Genomic DNA, 14,853 nt, shown 5'->3' on the forward strand with positions numbered 1-14,853 from the left:
ATTGACAAAGTACCCATTAAATCTGCATATAGTTACTAGTGATGAGCGACTCGATCTTGCAGCAAATTTGACCGTTCTTTCTTACCGAAATCGTAAGGGAGAATGGCCAGTGTAAATTTGCTGATCAAGCCCGAATTAAAAAAAAAATGTTTTAAAAAAAAGATAGCGGGCTGTGCAGATTAACGAATGCAGTGCCTGCACTGGAGGTTAAATGGGAACAAGTCTTCCCATTCAAAACCTCTAGCGCTCTTTGATTGGCTAAGGAAAGCCAGTGTCGGAGATCTTCTCAATGTTCAATAAATCCAACGTAAAATGATTCATCATTGGTGTCCAGGGAATTTATCATTGCTTTATATTTTTCTGTGATAACCAGTAGTTAGTACCCTCCTTCTGATCAGTTTGAAAGACTGCCCTACTGCCCTACTTACAATTAGGACAGCATTTTTGGTGCCTGTAGCTTGTCCCCCAGGACCAGGGGGCTGCCTCATGCTGTGGTTTCCAGGGGATCTTCTCAATGAATGCAAATTCCCCAAGAAGTAGGTCCAATGCATCTACAGTGGAGGGGAATCAAAGGTAGGAAATGCACTCAGATGCCTTTTTTCAGAGCAGGCCAAAAGCTGGTAGTCAGTGGAACATTGCCCCCTTGCGCTGGTGGTCAGCTAATTCAAAAGGAACCCCAGCTAACAATCATTGCCATAGATTGTTAATTCAGGGAATATCTATTTCTTTAGTGTTACCTAATAGTGTAATGTTTGGTATAGAGATAGATTTGTATTGAGTGCTTCATTTTTTTTTTTTTTTGTAGACTTCGTCTTGAACACCCAAAAATGAGTACAGCAAAAAAAGCAAAAACAGATAGTGGACAGAGTCATTTGGAGCGATTGAATGCAATGGGAAAGGGGTATGTATTCTGTGTAATGAAAGTGTTGTGTGTCACACAACAAGTGTCAGAAGGCACCAAAAAAGTGTTGCTAAACTTGGTGAAACTGAAAGAAAAGAGTTTCTTGATGGGAAATTGAGGAAATATAATTCCCAGTATCTTAGTTTTTGTTTTAGTTTTTAACTATCTTACTAGAACAAATCATCTGACAGCTGACAGTTTTCAAATTTCACTGTGCATAGCAAAACATGGTAAGCCCCTCTCTGGTGGGGATATTATAAAAACAACCATGTTGTCTGAGAGTAATTCCCTTTTTCATGATTTCCCAAACAAGGTTAAAATTATTCAACGCATCTCTGAGATGCCACTCAGCAAAAATAGTATTAAAGATCTAGCACATGACAAGTGATGTTAGTCAGCAGCTCACCACTGACTTACAAAAGGCAGCCTGTTACTCCATGTGCTTGGATGAAGCCCAGATTTAAATAATCATGCAAGGCTAACAGTAATTTTGCGTTATGCTATTGGTGACATCATGAGAGAAGAGCTGGTGAAACTGGTGTCCTTGCCTGAAAGAACACAAGGGATAGATATCTACATTGCTGTGATGGAGGCTTTTTTGTCACAAGACGTAAGACCAGAAAAAGTGGTTTCAATTACTAGTGATGGGGCACCTTTTATGGTGGGGGCAACATCTGGTTTCATACAGTTCCTTGTTAAAGAAAAAAAAACATCAAATCATTCAGTTCCATTTTATTATACATCAAGAAGCTCTTTGCTTCACAAAAATGGTGAATTACACCATAGCTCGTGCTCTGAAATTTCGACAGTTTCAAGCACTTGGAGGAGGAGGTTCGGGCACAGTATAATTGTTATGTACAATATTGTCCTGTGGAGAGATTTGTAGTTTGCTTGGATGAAATTAGGCTGTTTATGAATGAAAAAGGACAGGAATATCCACAGCTCACTGATATGGCATTTTACACTACACTTCAACGTACTGAACAAACAACAAGTGTAGGGAAAACAGCAGAAAGTGATATCAAAACATTTGTGAGAAAACTGCAGGTTTTTTAAAGAGACCTTGAAAGTGGGCTGCTAAAATATTTTCCAAATCTAAAAATGCATTTCGAAAATTCTACATTTTGCAGAAAGTCCTACAAGCCATCAGGCAATCTACAAGTAATTTTCTAGCATTGTAGATGCTGCAAAAGTGAGTTTTAGTAACAGATTTTCACAGTTCCGTAAGAAGAAGACAACCCTGTGTGAAACACTAGAGAAGATAGAAGGGATGACAAATGACAGCAGTTAGTTCTGTAAATGAAATCCTTAAAGTGTAGAATTCTCTGCCAAATAGTTTTAACCACCTGAGCGTTACACTGATTTCTAGATTTCTGTTCCAAAAGCGTCACAGGAACCGACGCTGGATTAGCACAGCGGGACCAGGTAAGTGGGGATTTTAGTGTAGGCGAAAAAATACGGGCTTAACCAAAAGAGCCAAAATATTTAGTGCGAGAAATTACGGGCTTAGCGGTTAGGGGGTTAAGTCAATTAAAGCACTTGGGTTTGCTTTCCTTACTTTGTTTGGATCATTTTATGCTTGTGAGCAGCTGTTTTCAGCTTTGAATTATATCAAATCCGACACCAAAAAAAGACTAAAGCTACGTACACACAGCAGATTTTTATCGCCCGATAATCGGCATCGGCCAAATATCGGGCGAAAATCTGCCGTGTGTACAGTCAGTGTCGTCCATCGTCCGAACGGCCGTCCTGCCGGATCCACGGGCCAAGGTTAGACAAATTATCAGCATGCATACAAAAGGCAAAAATCACATTTATTGTTCAAAAGCATGCCAAATGCAAACTTTTAGCTTTTAATAAAAAGCTCTGTTTAGTGTTTTTCTTTTTAAAGACAAAAGATGTTAATGTATGAGTTGTTTTTTCTAAACTAAAACCTCAGTATTCAGGTTAAATTGCTGTGTTGGCACTTTGCGATAAATAAGTGGGTTTTGGGCACTCTCTAAAAGGTTCGCCATCACTGTCCTAGGCCATGGCCTAGGTTGTCTATTGGGATAAGCAGCCCTGCTTATCACCCAGGTTAGCCTTAGTGATTTGATTACAAACATATCCCATGTTCACGCAGGTCAGCCCGTAATATTAGGCCTTGTCATTGGAGTCAACCCTATTATTTCCAACACCCTGTCCTATTACTAGGGTCAATATTGGAATTCAATAACACTCCCCCTTAAAATATGGGTGAACACACATGATCATCAATACCTACCTTATCTCCAGGTTAACTCCATTGATCTAGTTCAACCCTACCTAATACCTAATGTCCCTTGCTTATCAGCCCCTTCAGCCTACCATCACTTATCATCACCTGGTTAAACCTTAAAAATCATTAATAGACTACCATATAGACTTACCACCAGACTTACCACCATGGTTAGCCTCTGTGATCACTAACATCCCTTCCTATCACTTGAGCAAACCCCTGCGAATGATAACACCCTCCCTTATCAACAAGTTGGTGTTGGAAATCACTAAGACTTCCTTTTTCAGCCTTAGAAAACACTAACACCCAGGCCTGGATTTACATTTTTTTACTCCCTCGGGCTGGCTATCTTGAAATAACAGCTATGGACACATGCCGGCTGGGCTTTTGTCATTGTGTTCACTAATTTGCCAAAACATGTAGGTGGCAAGTGAGGAAACCTATCCCTGACTACCCCCTAACTAGATTGGCTGAACACTGACAGGAGCTTTGCCTACCAGTGGAGATCATCATAGGACATCAATGGAACCATCAAAGGTAAATATTAGTAAATAAAGAAAAAAATAATAATAAAAAAATGTTGTTGTGTGGTGTGATTATTTCTAAGAATTATTTAACCATTTCTGGTTATTGTTAAGGGATAAATAGTATTTTTCCAAGCACCTCAATCACTGGGCAGAGGGATCTCCTGCCTCCTGATTAGGAACACTCCCCCCTTTACCACCCAGGTGATTCCTTGTGATCAATGATACCCCTTTTATCACACCAGGTAAACCCATGATCACTATTACTAACTATTACCATATGCGTCAACTGCCATAATCATTAGCACCATCTTCTTTTCCCCTTGATTAAACCCCATGGTTACTATTACCTTAAGGCAAATTAATAAATGTAGAGATGAAATAATATATTATTAGCAGTTACAGGCCAATTAATTTGTATTCTTTAGATCAGATTGAAGTTGGTAGGATCAGCTGAGAAACCCAACCAGATTTGAAAATTATGAGTAGGAACTCAAGACTTTTAGTTTAAAAAATTAACGAAAAAGTGATGAAAATTGCTAGAAAGTTTTCTTACCTATGGTTAGGAACCTTGGACAGAATGGGGGCAGTCTTAATCCATTTTCCTGTTCCGTTCACCTATAATGGAATGAGAAAACAGGCAAACAGACAAATTGTTTTAGCACAATGGGAAAATTGTCTGTGCATAGGCATATGAAAAGACCAGGTTATTTTTTTAGAAATATAAGGAGAATTTTCACACAATATTAGGTGAAAATGTCCTGTTTATAAGTGGAATGAATTGCTGTGATTGCACTTTGTTAACAGTCACAATTTGAAAAAACAGGCAAATGTTTTTATGGAACAATTTTTTTAACATTCACTCATTTATTCCAATCACATTTCTTAAAATCATATTTCCCTAAGTACTTACTTCCCAAACCACTTTTTCTAAAAGTATGTTTTCCCTAATTACTTTGCATGCTCCTATAACTTAGGGCTACAAGCTTTTCTAGACTAACAGAGAATGGCTAGCTGTATACTGTGTTTTACAGAGAGCTACGCTGACATCATTCCTGACACTGGCCACAGCCCTTTATAGAAGATGGAGACTGCTTGTCACTAGACAATCCAGAGTAAAGGCACTTCAGAGCGGGCACAATATCTGAACTCCAAATTTAATTTGATCAGAGGTCGATAAAGCTTACATTATCAGAATCAACTCTGATCAGAATTATTTGACCACAACAATTTTTTTACATTTAGAGATTTACAGTTTGACCGACATGCATTGCAGCACTGTACATCTTAAAACCTGGACCCGTAGTCCAGATTTCTTTTACTTAGCTTAATTCAGAACTGGACTATATACTAAGCAAAAGCTCACAGCTTTTGCCTGGAAATTCTATTAGTATGTTAGTTTCTTTTTTATTGACATTCAAATATCACATTTTGTGAAAAAAACAAATGTGTGAAACTGTTACATTCTTTTTTTTCTATTTGCTTACTTATGTAGAAGACTGAAAAAGAACCTCTAAAACAACTATTTACTGAACATTCAAAAGAACTTTATTTTACATTTGTGTCAGGAAAGAGGAAAACACCATCATTACCACATTTCATATATTTTTGTTGTCATATATTTTTCAGTTTTTTATTTCATATTTGTTTTTGACATAACTAATTGTGTAGTTTCAGTTTTATTCGCTTTGGGTCTCACAAACTTTAGTGCAATTGTGGTATTGCTAGTACATGCCACATACCTCTTGCCTGGCATTTTGGTATAGAGAAGCCACATTGGTTACCTTCCCAATGTTAGAAAGAATGCCACCAAAAAAGTAATTGTGTATTTGTGTGTGTATGTATGCGAGCATGTGCATGTAGTTTGTACATACAGTGAGAGAAAGAAGTATTTGATCCCCTGCTGATTTTGTATGTTTGCCCTTTGACAAAGAAATGACCAGTCTATAATTGTAATGGTAGGTTTATTGTAGCTGTGGGAGACAACAACAAAAGAACCCTCAAAAACCCAGTGCTCAAAAGTCAGAGCTTAATGTGCATTGTAATGAGTGAAATAAGTATTTGATCCCCTATCAACCAGCAAGATTTCAGGCTTCCAGGTGTCTTGACTGTATGCAGGTAACGAGCTGAGATTAGGAGCACCATCTGTAACGGAGTGCTCCTAATCCAAGCTTGTTACAGTACCTGTATAAAAGACACCAGTCCACAGAAGCAATAAGTCAATCAGATTTCAAACTGTCTACCATGGCCAAGACCAAAGAACTGTCTAAGGATGTCAGGGACAAGATTGTAGACCTACACAAGGCTGGACTGGGCTACAAGACTATCGCCAAGCAGCTTGGGGAGAAGGTGACAACAGTTGGAACGATGATTCGCAGATGGAAGAAACACAAAATAACTGTCAATCTCCCTCAGTTTGGGGCTCCATGCAAGATCTTCCCTCGTGGAGTTGCAATGATAATGAGAACTGTGACGAAGCAGCCCACACAGAGGTGGAACTTGTCAAAGATCTCGGGGCAGCTGGGAGCATAGTCACCAAGAAAACAATTGGTAACACACTGCGCCGTGAAGGCCTGAAATCTTGTAGAGTCTGCAAGGTCCCCCTGCTCAAGTCAGCACATGTACAGGCCCGTCTGCAGTTTGCCAATGAACATCTGAATGATCCAGGGGAGAACTGGGTGAAAGTGCTGTGGTCATATGAGATCAAAATTGAGCTCCTTGGCATCAACTCAACTCGCCATGTTTGGAGGAGGAGGAATGCTGCCTATGACCCCAAGAACACCATCCCCACCGTCAAACATGGAGGTGGACACATTATGCTTTGGGGGTGTTTGTCTGCTAAGGACACAGCATCAAAGGGACAATGGACGGGGCCATGTGCCGTCAAATCTTGGGTGAGCACCTCCTTCCCTTAGCCAGAGCATTGAAAATGGGTTGTGGATGGGTATTTCAGCATGAAAATGACCCAAAACACATGGCAAAGGCAACAAAGGATTGGCTCAAGAAGAAGCACGTGAAGGTCCAAGAGTGGCCTACCCAGTCTCCAGACTAGTTGATAGGGGATCAGATAGCTTGGATTAGGAGCACTCCATTACAGAGGGTGCTCTTAATCTCAGCTCGTTACCTGCATACAGTGAAGACACCTGGAAGCCTGAAATCTTGCTGGTTGATAGGGGATAAATACTTATTTCACTCATTACAATGCACATCAAGCCCTGACTTTTGAGCACTGGGTTTTTGAGGTTTGTTTTGTCTGTCTCTCACACCTACAGTAAACCTACCATTACAATAATAGACTGGTCATTTCTTTGTCAGAGTGCAAACATACAAAACCAGCAGGGGATCAAATACTTCTTTCCCTCACTGTATGTATATACAGCATACATGTGTATGCATTGGCTGCAATACTAACTTTCAAATGAAGTTGACCAACACTTCGCTACAAGATGTTTTTAGGATGAATAGGCCTGATTTAATAAAGCTCACCAAGGGTGGAGAAGGTACAGTTTCATCAGTGAATCTGGGTGATCTAGCAAAGCTGGAATGAATCTGGTCCATGATTGAAAACATTTGCTAACAAATAGCAAATTACTTTTAAAAAATCCATTCCAGGTTTGCTGGATCACCCAACTTCACTTATGAAAGTGCATCTTTTTCAGCCTTGGATAGCTTTAGTAAATCAGGTCCAATAACTCTAAATATTACTCTGATTGATGGAGAGTGTCACTGTCATCATATCAGTGCTGCTCTCTGCATGATCCAGAAACCTGAAAGAAAATAGAAGAGGCCCTGCACACCACAAGACCTGTCAATATGCATTAGACAAAGAAAGATAAAGTTTAAAAAAACTGTTGTGGGGGACCTCAACAGGGGAAGGAGTCCACTGTAGCATAGAGCAAAGAGGAGTGGGGCTTTACAGCGACTGTTTTATTCCCTGATGATTAAGGATGAGGTTCAGATTCTCTGGAATTTCCACAGCTTGCAAACAAATTACGAACATTTGGTGACAAACATTGAAGGTTACTTACAAAAATAAGCAACAGTGTACAGCTTTTGCCACTGGTCAGCAGATTTACAAGAGCTAGAAGTTTAAAGGAATAGATAACCAAGACATTTATACAAAAGGGCAGACTTATAGGTCCTATAAATGCCCAAATAACACAATCCACTCACCCCATAAACTTCAGTGCAGGAAAGTTGAATTGGCTGCAAAGTTTGTAAACTTCCAATTCCTAATAAGATGCACAAAACTAATCGTAAACCAAATCCTGGCATATAGGCTCGTCCTTGTTGATCATTGTCCAGCATGCACATTTACAATAACTTTGGAATAGACAAAAGAATATTGACCCATACATGGAAAATAACCCACACTTGCAAACAGCTTTAAAGGACCTTTTATGATTTAAAATGACCTTCTGTGACCGAAAAAGTACTTTCATACATTTTTTTTTCACTGGTCTTAAACTAACCTATCCCAGTGCCTTGAATATTTGTTCTAGCATCAAATCTAGCATCAAACATCAGAAAGACCCAATCAAGCTTCCAGTGTTGGTGTGTTCAGTAGGAATACAGGAAAAGGACATGAGTTGGCTGAAGCCTTTGGATGGAAAAGCAGTAAAAGCAGTAGGCATAGGTGCATAAGTAGCATGAGCCACTATGCAAAAATAGCAAAGTATTTCTCAGGGTTTGGGCCTGGCAGGAACCTGGGGCTAGCAAGGTAACACCCGCAGTATTCATAGGCGAACAAGTAGAGTAAAACATAAATTCCATTAGAGCAGGGTTACTAAGATATTGCGCAACCTTTGAGTCTGGTAGTTGGCAAGATAAAAACAACAGCACATAGGTGCACAAGCAGTCACTTTTTCCAAAAATGCTGCAGAGATAGTAAGAAATTTCTCATAATTTGACATGACAGATACCAGGGGGTAGCCAGTTAATAACAGCTGAAGATGTCGCCATCTGAATCTAAAGAATTTGGTTTATTTTACCCTTGTCTAAAGTAAATTTCTGAATGCGCAAGTTTCAATAGTAAGGTTATGGTTTCCCTTTTATTTTCACCTATTATTCATTAAGAGAACTAAGAGGTATAAAGCCCTATAAAGGCATTAAGTGGTCCCCCTCTTGTTCATGCTAGCAAGGAATGAAAGGAGGACAGCAAGTGTGTTGCCCCTTCCCTGGTCATAGTAGTCCTCCATGCTTGCTCAGCAGTCTAAAGGGCATGTTGAGAGACAGGGCTTATTCCTAACAATCTACCCTTCAAGTGGGGGCATGGGGCTAATCAGAATCTGGAAAAACCATGTATAAGGTAGAACCCTAAGATAGCTACCCCTCAGCCTGGGAAATGAGCACATCCTTGGAAATAGATTAAGATTAAAACCTGTCAAAAAACAGTGTAAATTGTAATGTTCAACAGGAAGCACTATCCGTATCTGCCTTTGCCAAACTCATTAGAAAAAAATGTTGATTGCCTGGATATAAAGCTAACCTTTGGTGTCAGTAGTTTCAGTCACACACCTAAAAACAAGCCTGTAGATAACAATAAAACACTTATAGATGAACCTGGGGTGTATACTCATTCTGGGTCAGTGATTTAAAAATTATTAAAAGGAAACGGATCTGAACACCAACTAAGCACACTGGATATTTTATGACCATAATACATTACACACAATATGTGAACTTTTGCTTTTGGTATAGGAAATTTCCAGTTGCTATATTAACTTAGGAACACTGGATGGCAGCAAAACACCACTGCAAACTACAAAGCCAAAGATTGGAATGATTAGTATTTAATAACTAATACCTACTCATTTTTACTAGTGCAGGCAATAATTTTCAATTGTATAGTTAAACGACAAGTGCATAAAATACACATTTGTATTGCAGAAGTATTCAAATTTATTTGAAGGGGATGACTTTATTAAAAGAGTGGTGCCACTAGATTGTAAGCTCTTCAGAGTCCTCCCCTCCTGTATCACTGTCTGTATTCGTCTGTCATTTGCAACCCCTATTTATTGTACAGCGCTGCATAATATGTTGGCACTATATCAATCCTGTTTATTAATATTATTATTAATAATAATAATAATAATAATAGTAATAACAACAATAATATAATCCCTAAAGTACACATTTATTGCCTGATTGTACAGAGCACAGATGTAAACAAGCATTTTACACTGATGTTTAGTGTACACAATGTGGATCAAAGTTGCACTTTAAAGAGCATTTAAATAAAAATGTTGTGCCTTCTGCAGCGATTAGCATTTATCCTGAAAGAAAAAATGTTTGCAGTCAAAAAATATTATTCTAACTTAAAATATTCAAAAAATATGTTTCACCACATGCTGTCTTTTCCTATGGTGAAAGGTATTTTTACCCTTTTCCTTTAAAAGGAAACAGGGTCATGGTATTTAAAAAAAAAAAAATATATATATATATATATATATATATATATATATCATACTGTAATTATAGTGATGATTTAGTGAAAGTATTCTAATATGAACTTGTCACAGTTAACACTCCTGCTGTTCCATACTCTAAATTGAATCTCACACTGCACTATTTATCTTCTCCCTCTATTGACTTTATATATGAGATGCTGGCTAGTATCACCTTTGTAAACAACTCCTAAGGGTCTATTTATAAAGCAGTGACATTCACTAAAACATTCCCTGATGGGGCATGTTACTCCTCACCCACTCTCCTCCCCGTTGGTGTTCCCCAGGGGTCTGTCCTTGGACCGGTTCTCTTTTCTCTGTACACCTCCTCTCTCGGTAGTCTCATATCCTCCTTTGGCTTACAGTACCATCTGTATGCTGATGACCTGCGTGATATGTTGGCGCTATATAAATCCTGTTTAATAATAATAAGAAGAAGAAGAATAACCAGTTACTGTCCTTAAAACACAGGGAGACCTAGAATAGTCTTCATTACAGAATGTTTTTGTAAATGACAGATTCACTGCTTTATAAATAGACAAAAAATCAGTTGCTTTAGGTCTTCTGAAGCTGATCTAAACTAATGAGTGGCCTCCAGGAAGGTTTAACTATAACTATAACTATTGTGTCTGCACAAGATTTCTGGAGCACAGCTGGTTATTTACTTCCTGTGCCATCCTACAATGTGGGAAACTGAAACAAACATTGTTGCTCTTGCACTTTGAAATTTGTTTGTATATATTCTGGTTGGGTAGCATTTTACAGACATGGCCAACATGTTGTTAAGCTTCTCATGGGATAAAGTGTTCAGTGTTGGTGGTGCATTTATTAGATGTGCAGAGGAAGTCCTGCTTAAAAGTTAAATCTGTCACTACATTAATATGGAAATTTCTGGTCACCTTAAAAAAATGCTAATTAAAGCCTTAGACCTAAAGGTTTCTTAAAGTGGAAATAAACCCAAAATTAACCCAAAACAAATAAATATCACATTTACCTACAATCCCGCAGATCAGTCTACCCACTGGGAGGTTTCTTCCATTAGGTCCTGCGTCGTCTTGGTATCCGGATTTGGCCCAATGCAAAGAGAGCGCCAGGTGACCCCATCTTCCCCTCTCTTCTTCCGCGTTCTTCTTCCTACGTCGTCCGATCTTGCACTGCACATGCGAGACATCGGGTGACGTAGATTGGGAAAAAACTTGCCGATCGCTCTGCACATGTGTGCGTTTGGCATTTTTTTCCCTATTGAGGAAAGGGGTCTTTGTGTGCATTCCCCAGAGGGCTTTGCGCTCCCGTTTATTCATGATCGCCTAGGTGAGAATTAGGAGGCAGTGTTGCACTTTAATAAAACAAAATTTTTACTTTAAATAAAAGGGTTGTCTACCCTTTTATGTAAAGTAAAATTTCTGAGTTTAGGTACGCTTTACCTGGCCTTACTCTGTGTCCAGGTGACAGGTATAAGACAGAACAGAGAAAGAAGAGATCTCTCAACAGGGACTCAAAAAGCATTTAAAGTCTGTCAGAAAAATATCCTTGAAATGTCCTCATGTCCTTAAACCAGCTAAAACTTTGTTTTAGCTGGTTTAAACCTTCAGCCTAGATTTTTCATGTACCCTGTTAGACAGTTGTGAATGGGATGGGAAGTACTGAGCAGGATATTTATTTAGTCCTATATTTCACTTCTGTAAACACAGCGATGAATTGTCAATCAAAAAAGTTCCAGAGACTATTTATTGATATGGGCAGTCAAATATACATATGTAATATCAGGACCACCATAAGTGAGGGGACAGGGGGTACTTCTGTACTGGGCCTTGATCAAAAGCGCTTAACTTTGGAATGGATGGAACTTTTAGACATGGGGTAGGGGGACCCAGGAAGTTTACCTATGATGGGGTGCAAAACTTTTAGAAAACCCACCCCTGCACCTAAAAATATGGTTCCCCCTCTTTTCTTTTGGTGATAGACAGGCCTCCTTCTCTAAACAGTGCACATGTATTGATCTGTAAGCATTGTTATATATAGCAGTCTATTGAACTGAGACTGATGATGTGTGATGCAGGAACTGTGTACACGACAACCAGTGCTTAGAGGGAGCAGGTTAAATGGCACTAGCTGTCATGAAACCACAAAGACTTGAAATATAAACTAAAAGGAATGACTTTTACTCATCAATTGTTTTTATATCTGGAGTCTGCTTTAGGTACCAAGGCTGCAAAGTTCAATAATGATATGTAGGTATCATAATGTCACCTTTCACAAAGAAAAGAAATGAGATTACTCCATGGCACTCTTTAAATAAACTCACATGTGGTGAACCCAAACTGAACTAGCAAGTTTGTAGAAAGATTGTTCTTTGCAGAAGGTCATTTGGCAGCTAGCTGTCATCTAATGTTTGTAGGCAGCTTAAAGCCCACACATAATATAGTTCACAGCAAAATAATCCCCTGCTAAAGTGTAATTCCACTTTTCTTAGTATTTTAACTATTTGATTATCCAATATACGGAATATATGGAACTCAACTGTAAATGCAGCAAAAAAGGACTGAATTATAAAGACAACATAAATATAAAGGGATTCATACACACTGTGTTATCCAATGTGCATTAACGTGCGCTCTGTTAAAATGGCCCAGAATGGCCTGACATTGCACCAGAGTGCACTAAAAAATGCATATGCACCTTTTGTGCAACCCAATGTACCACAACACATACTAGTGTGTTACTGTGCATTATAGGGTGCTGCAAGACTGCTGCATTTGGGATAAACATTGGTACTCCATTAAGAATGAAAGAGGTGACAATGTGCCATATGCTGCAGTACTGTGTGTGACCTCGCTACAACAGTGTGTATGATCCCATAGTGTCCATTTCCCATTTGTGTTGGATTGTATACAAACCAATTAAAAACATTTCAGTGTACATTCGTATGTTCCCGAAATCTGGAGCAAAAAAGCTGCAAGTTGAATTTGCTAAGCCACAACTTACAAAACCACAGCTGTACCACTGAATACCATGTCTTCATGCCTTCTAAAATAGGAAACAAAGAAACCTTTTAGTACAAAATATTAAAAGCAATGTTGTTGATGTCCTAAAAAAAAAAAACTACATTTCAATTGCTCCTTAACATAGAAGCCACTAAATACTCACCTCCCCAGCAAGTTCCAACTTCACTGTCTCTTCAGTTCTAGAGTCTTCATCAACTTCTTCAGAATTGCACACTTTTGAGAATGTTATATACTTGTGTTTCCCAATGCAATCAATAGTTCCTGCTTGCTGAGCTCTACATTACTACTTGTGTTTTTATGTAGAGGGCAATGGGAGGAAGCACATCAGAATACAGAAGATGCAGGCATTCTAAACCGTCAATTAAAGCATAGCGGTGTTCTTGCCAAGGAAGAAGTAATGACTGGCACAGAGATTCTTTACACTACATCTAAAAAAAGGACATTTGAGGGCGAGACAGGGAGATTCTGTACACCAAAGCAAAAAGGTGATTTAGGGATAAATGAGGGACATTAAGGAAGAAATGGGGACAGAAGGATTTTTCACACCAAAGCTAAAAGTGTAACCTTTGAACAGAAAATGAAGGAATTGATACATCATAGACGAGGGACAGGAATAGATAAGAACGTTGTACTGTTAAGAGGGGAAGGAGTACAGATGGATTCATTACACCAGATTCAAAAGATTGACATTTGAGGGGGGTAAGTAGGGTGAGATTTATTACACCTGATCTAAAAGAGGGACAATTGCTGGGGGAACAAGGGATAGATAATTCAGCAAACCACACCTTAAAGACAGACATTTGCTGAAGGAACAAGGGACAGGGGGTTTCTCAGATCTCAGAAGGGAACAGGAGGGACACCCAAAAGGGACACTTTATGGTGGGCCAAGGGACAGAGGGATTTCAATAGACTTAAAAGAGGGGCATTTGAGGAGGGGAGACAGAGGACAAAGGAGTTTCCTTCTCCAAATTTAAAAGAAAGATATTTTAGAGAACAGGGGACTAAGGGATTTCCTTTTCCAGATCTAAATAGGCGAACATTTCCAGGGGGAACCAGGGATACCAAACCTAAAGGACAGACATTCCAGGGAGGGGGAAGCAACAGACAGAGGGATTCTTTACACCAGACCTAAAAGGGAGGAAAGAGAGGAACATTTATGATTTGCAGCAAATTATAAATATATATTTTAGAAGGACAAAGGTAACAGAAGGACATTTGAAAATGAATAGGCAGACAGCGAGACATTCTATATCATCAAAGGAAGACATAAATAGATAGAACAGAGGGATTCTACACATCAGTGCTCAGAAAGAAACATTGAAGGAGTGATAAAGGTCTGAAGGATTCTCTGCAGATATCAGGGAGTTTTGAGGCGGAAAGGACACAGGATGACTTTACAAAAGAAGCAAAGGACATGAGGGACAGAAATAAAGTTCTAAACACCAGAAAAGTGAGGGTGGGGGGTCAGAGGGATTCTCTATAAGAGACTCAGAAGGGGGCTTATATACGAGGGGAACACTGAACAGCAAACTTAGGCTTAGTTTACCTGAACATTTTCCCCAGCATTTCCCTAAAGCTATAAAAGCCCATGTTTGAAATCCCCATACATTCCAATTAGCCAATCTACACCAGGACCCTTCCTTGAGGCACGTTTATGAGCGTTAAATATAACATTTGTTGCAACAATTTAAAAATTAAAATGCGGGGTTAACGTGGGTAA

The sequence above is a fragment of the Pyxicephalus adspersus genome, chromosome 3 (genome assembly GCF_032062135.1).
Source record: "Pyxicephalus adspersus chromosome 3, UCB_Pads_2.0, whole genome shotgun sequence".
NCBI lineage: Eukaryota > Metazoa > Chordata > Amphibia > Anura > Pyxicephalidae > Pyxicephalus > Pyxicephalus adspersus.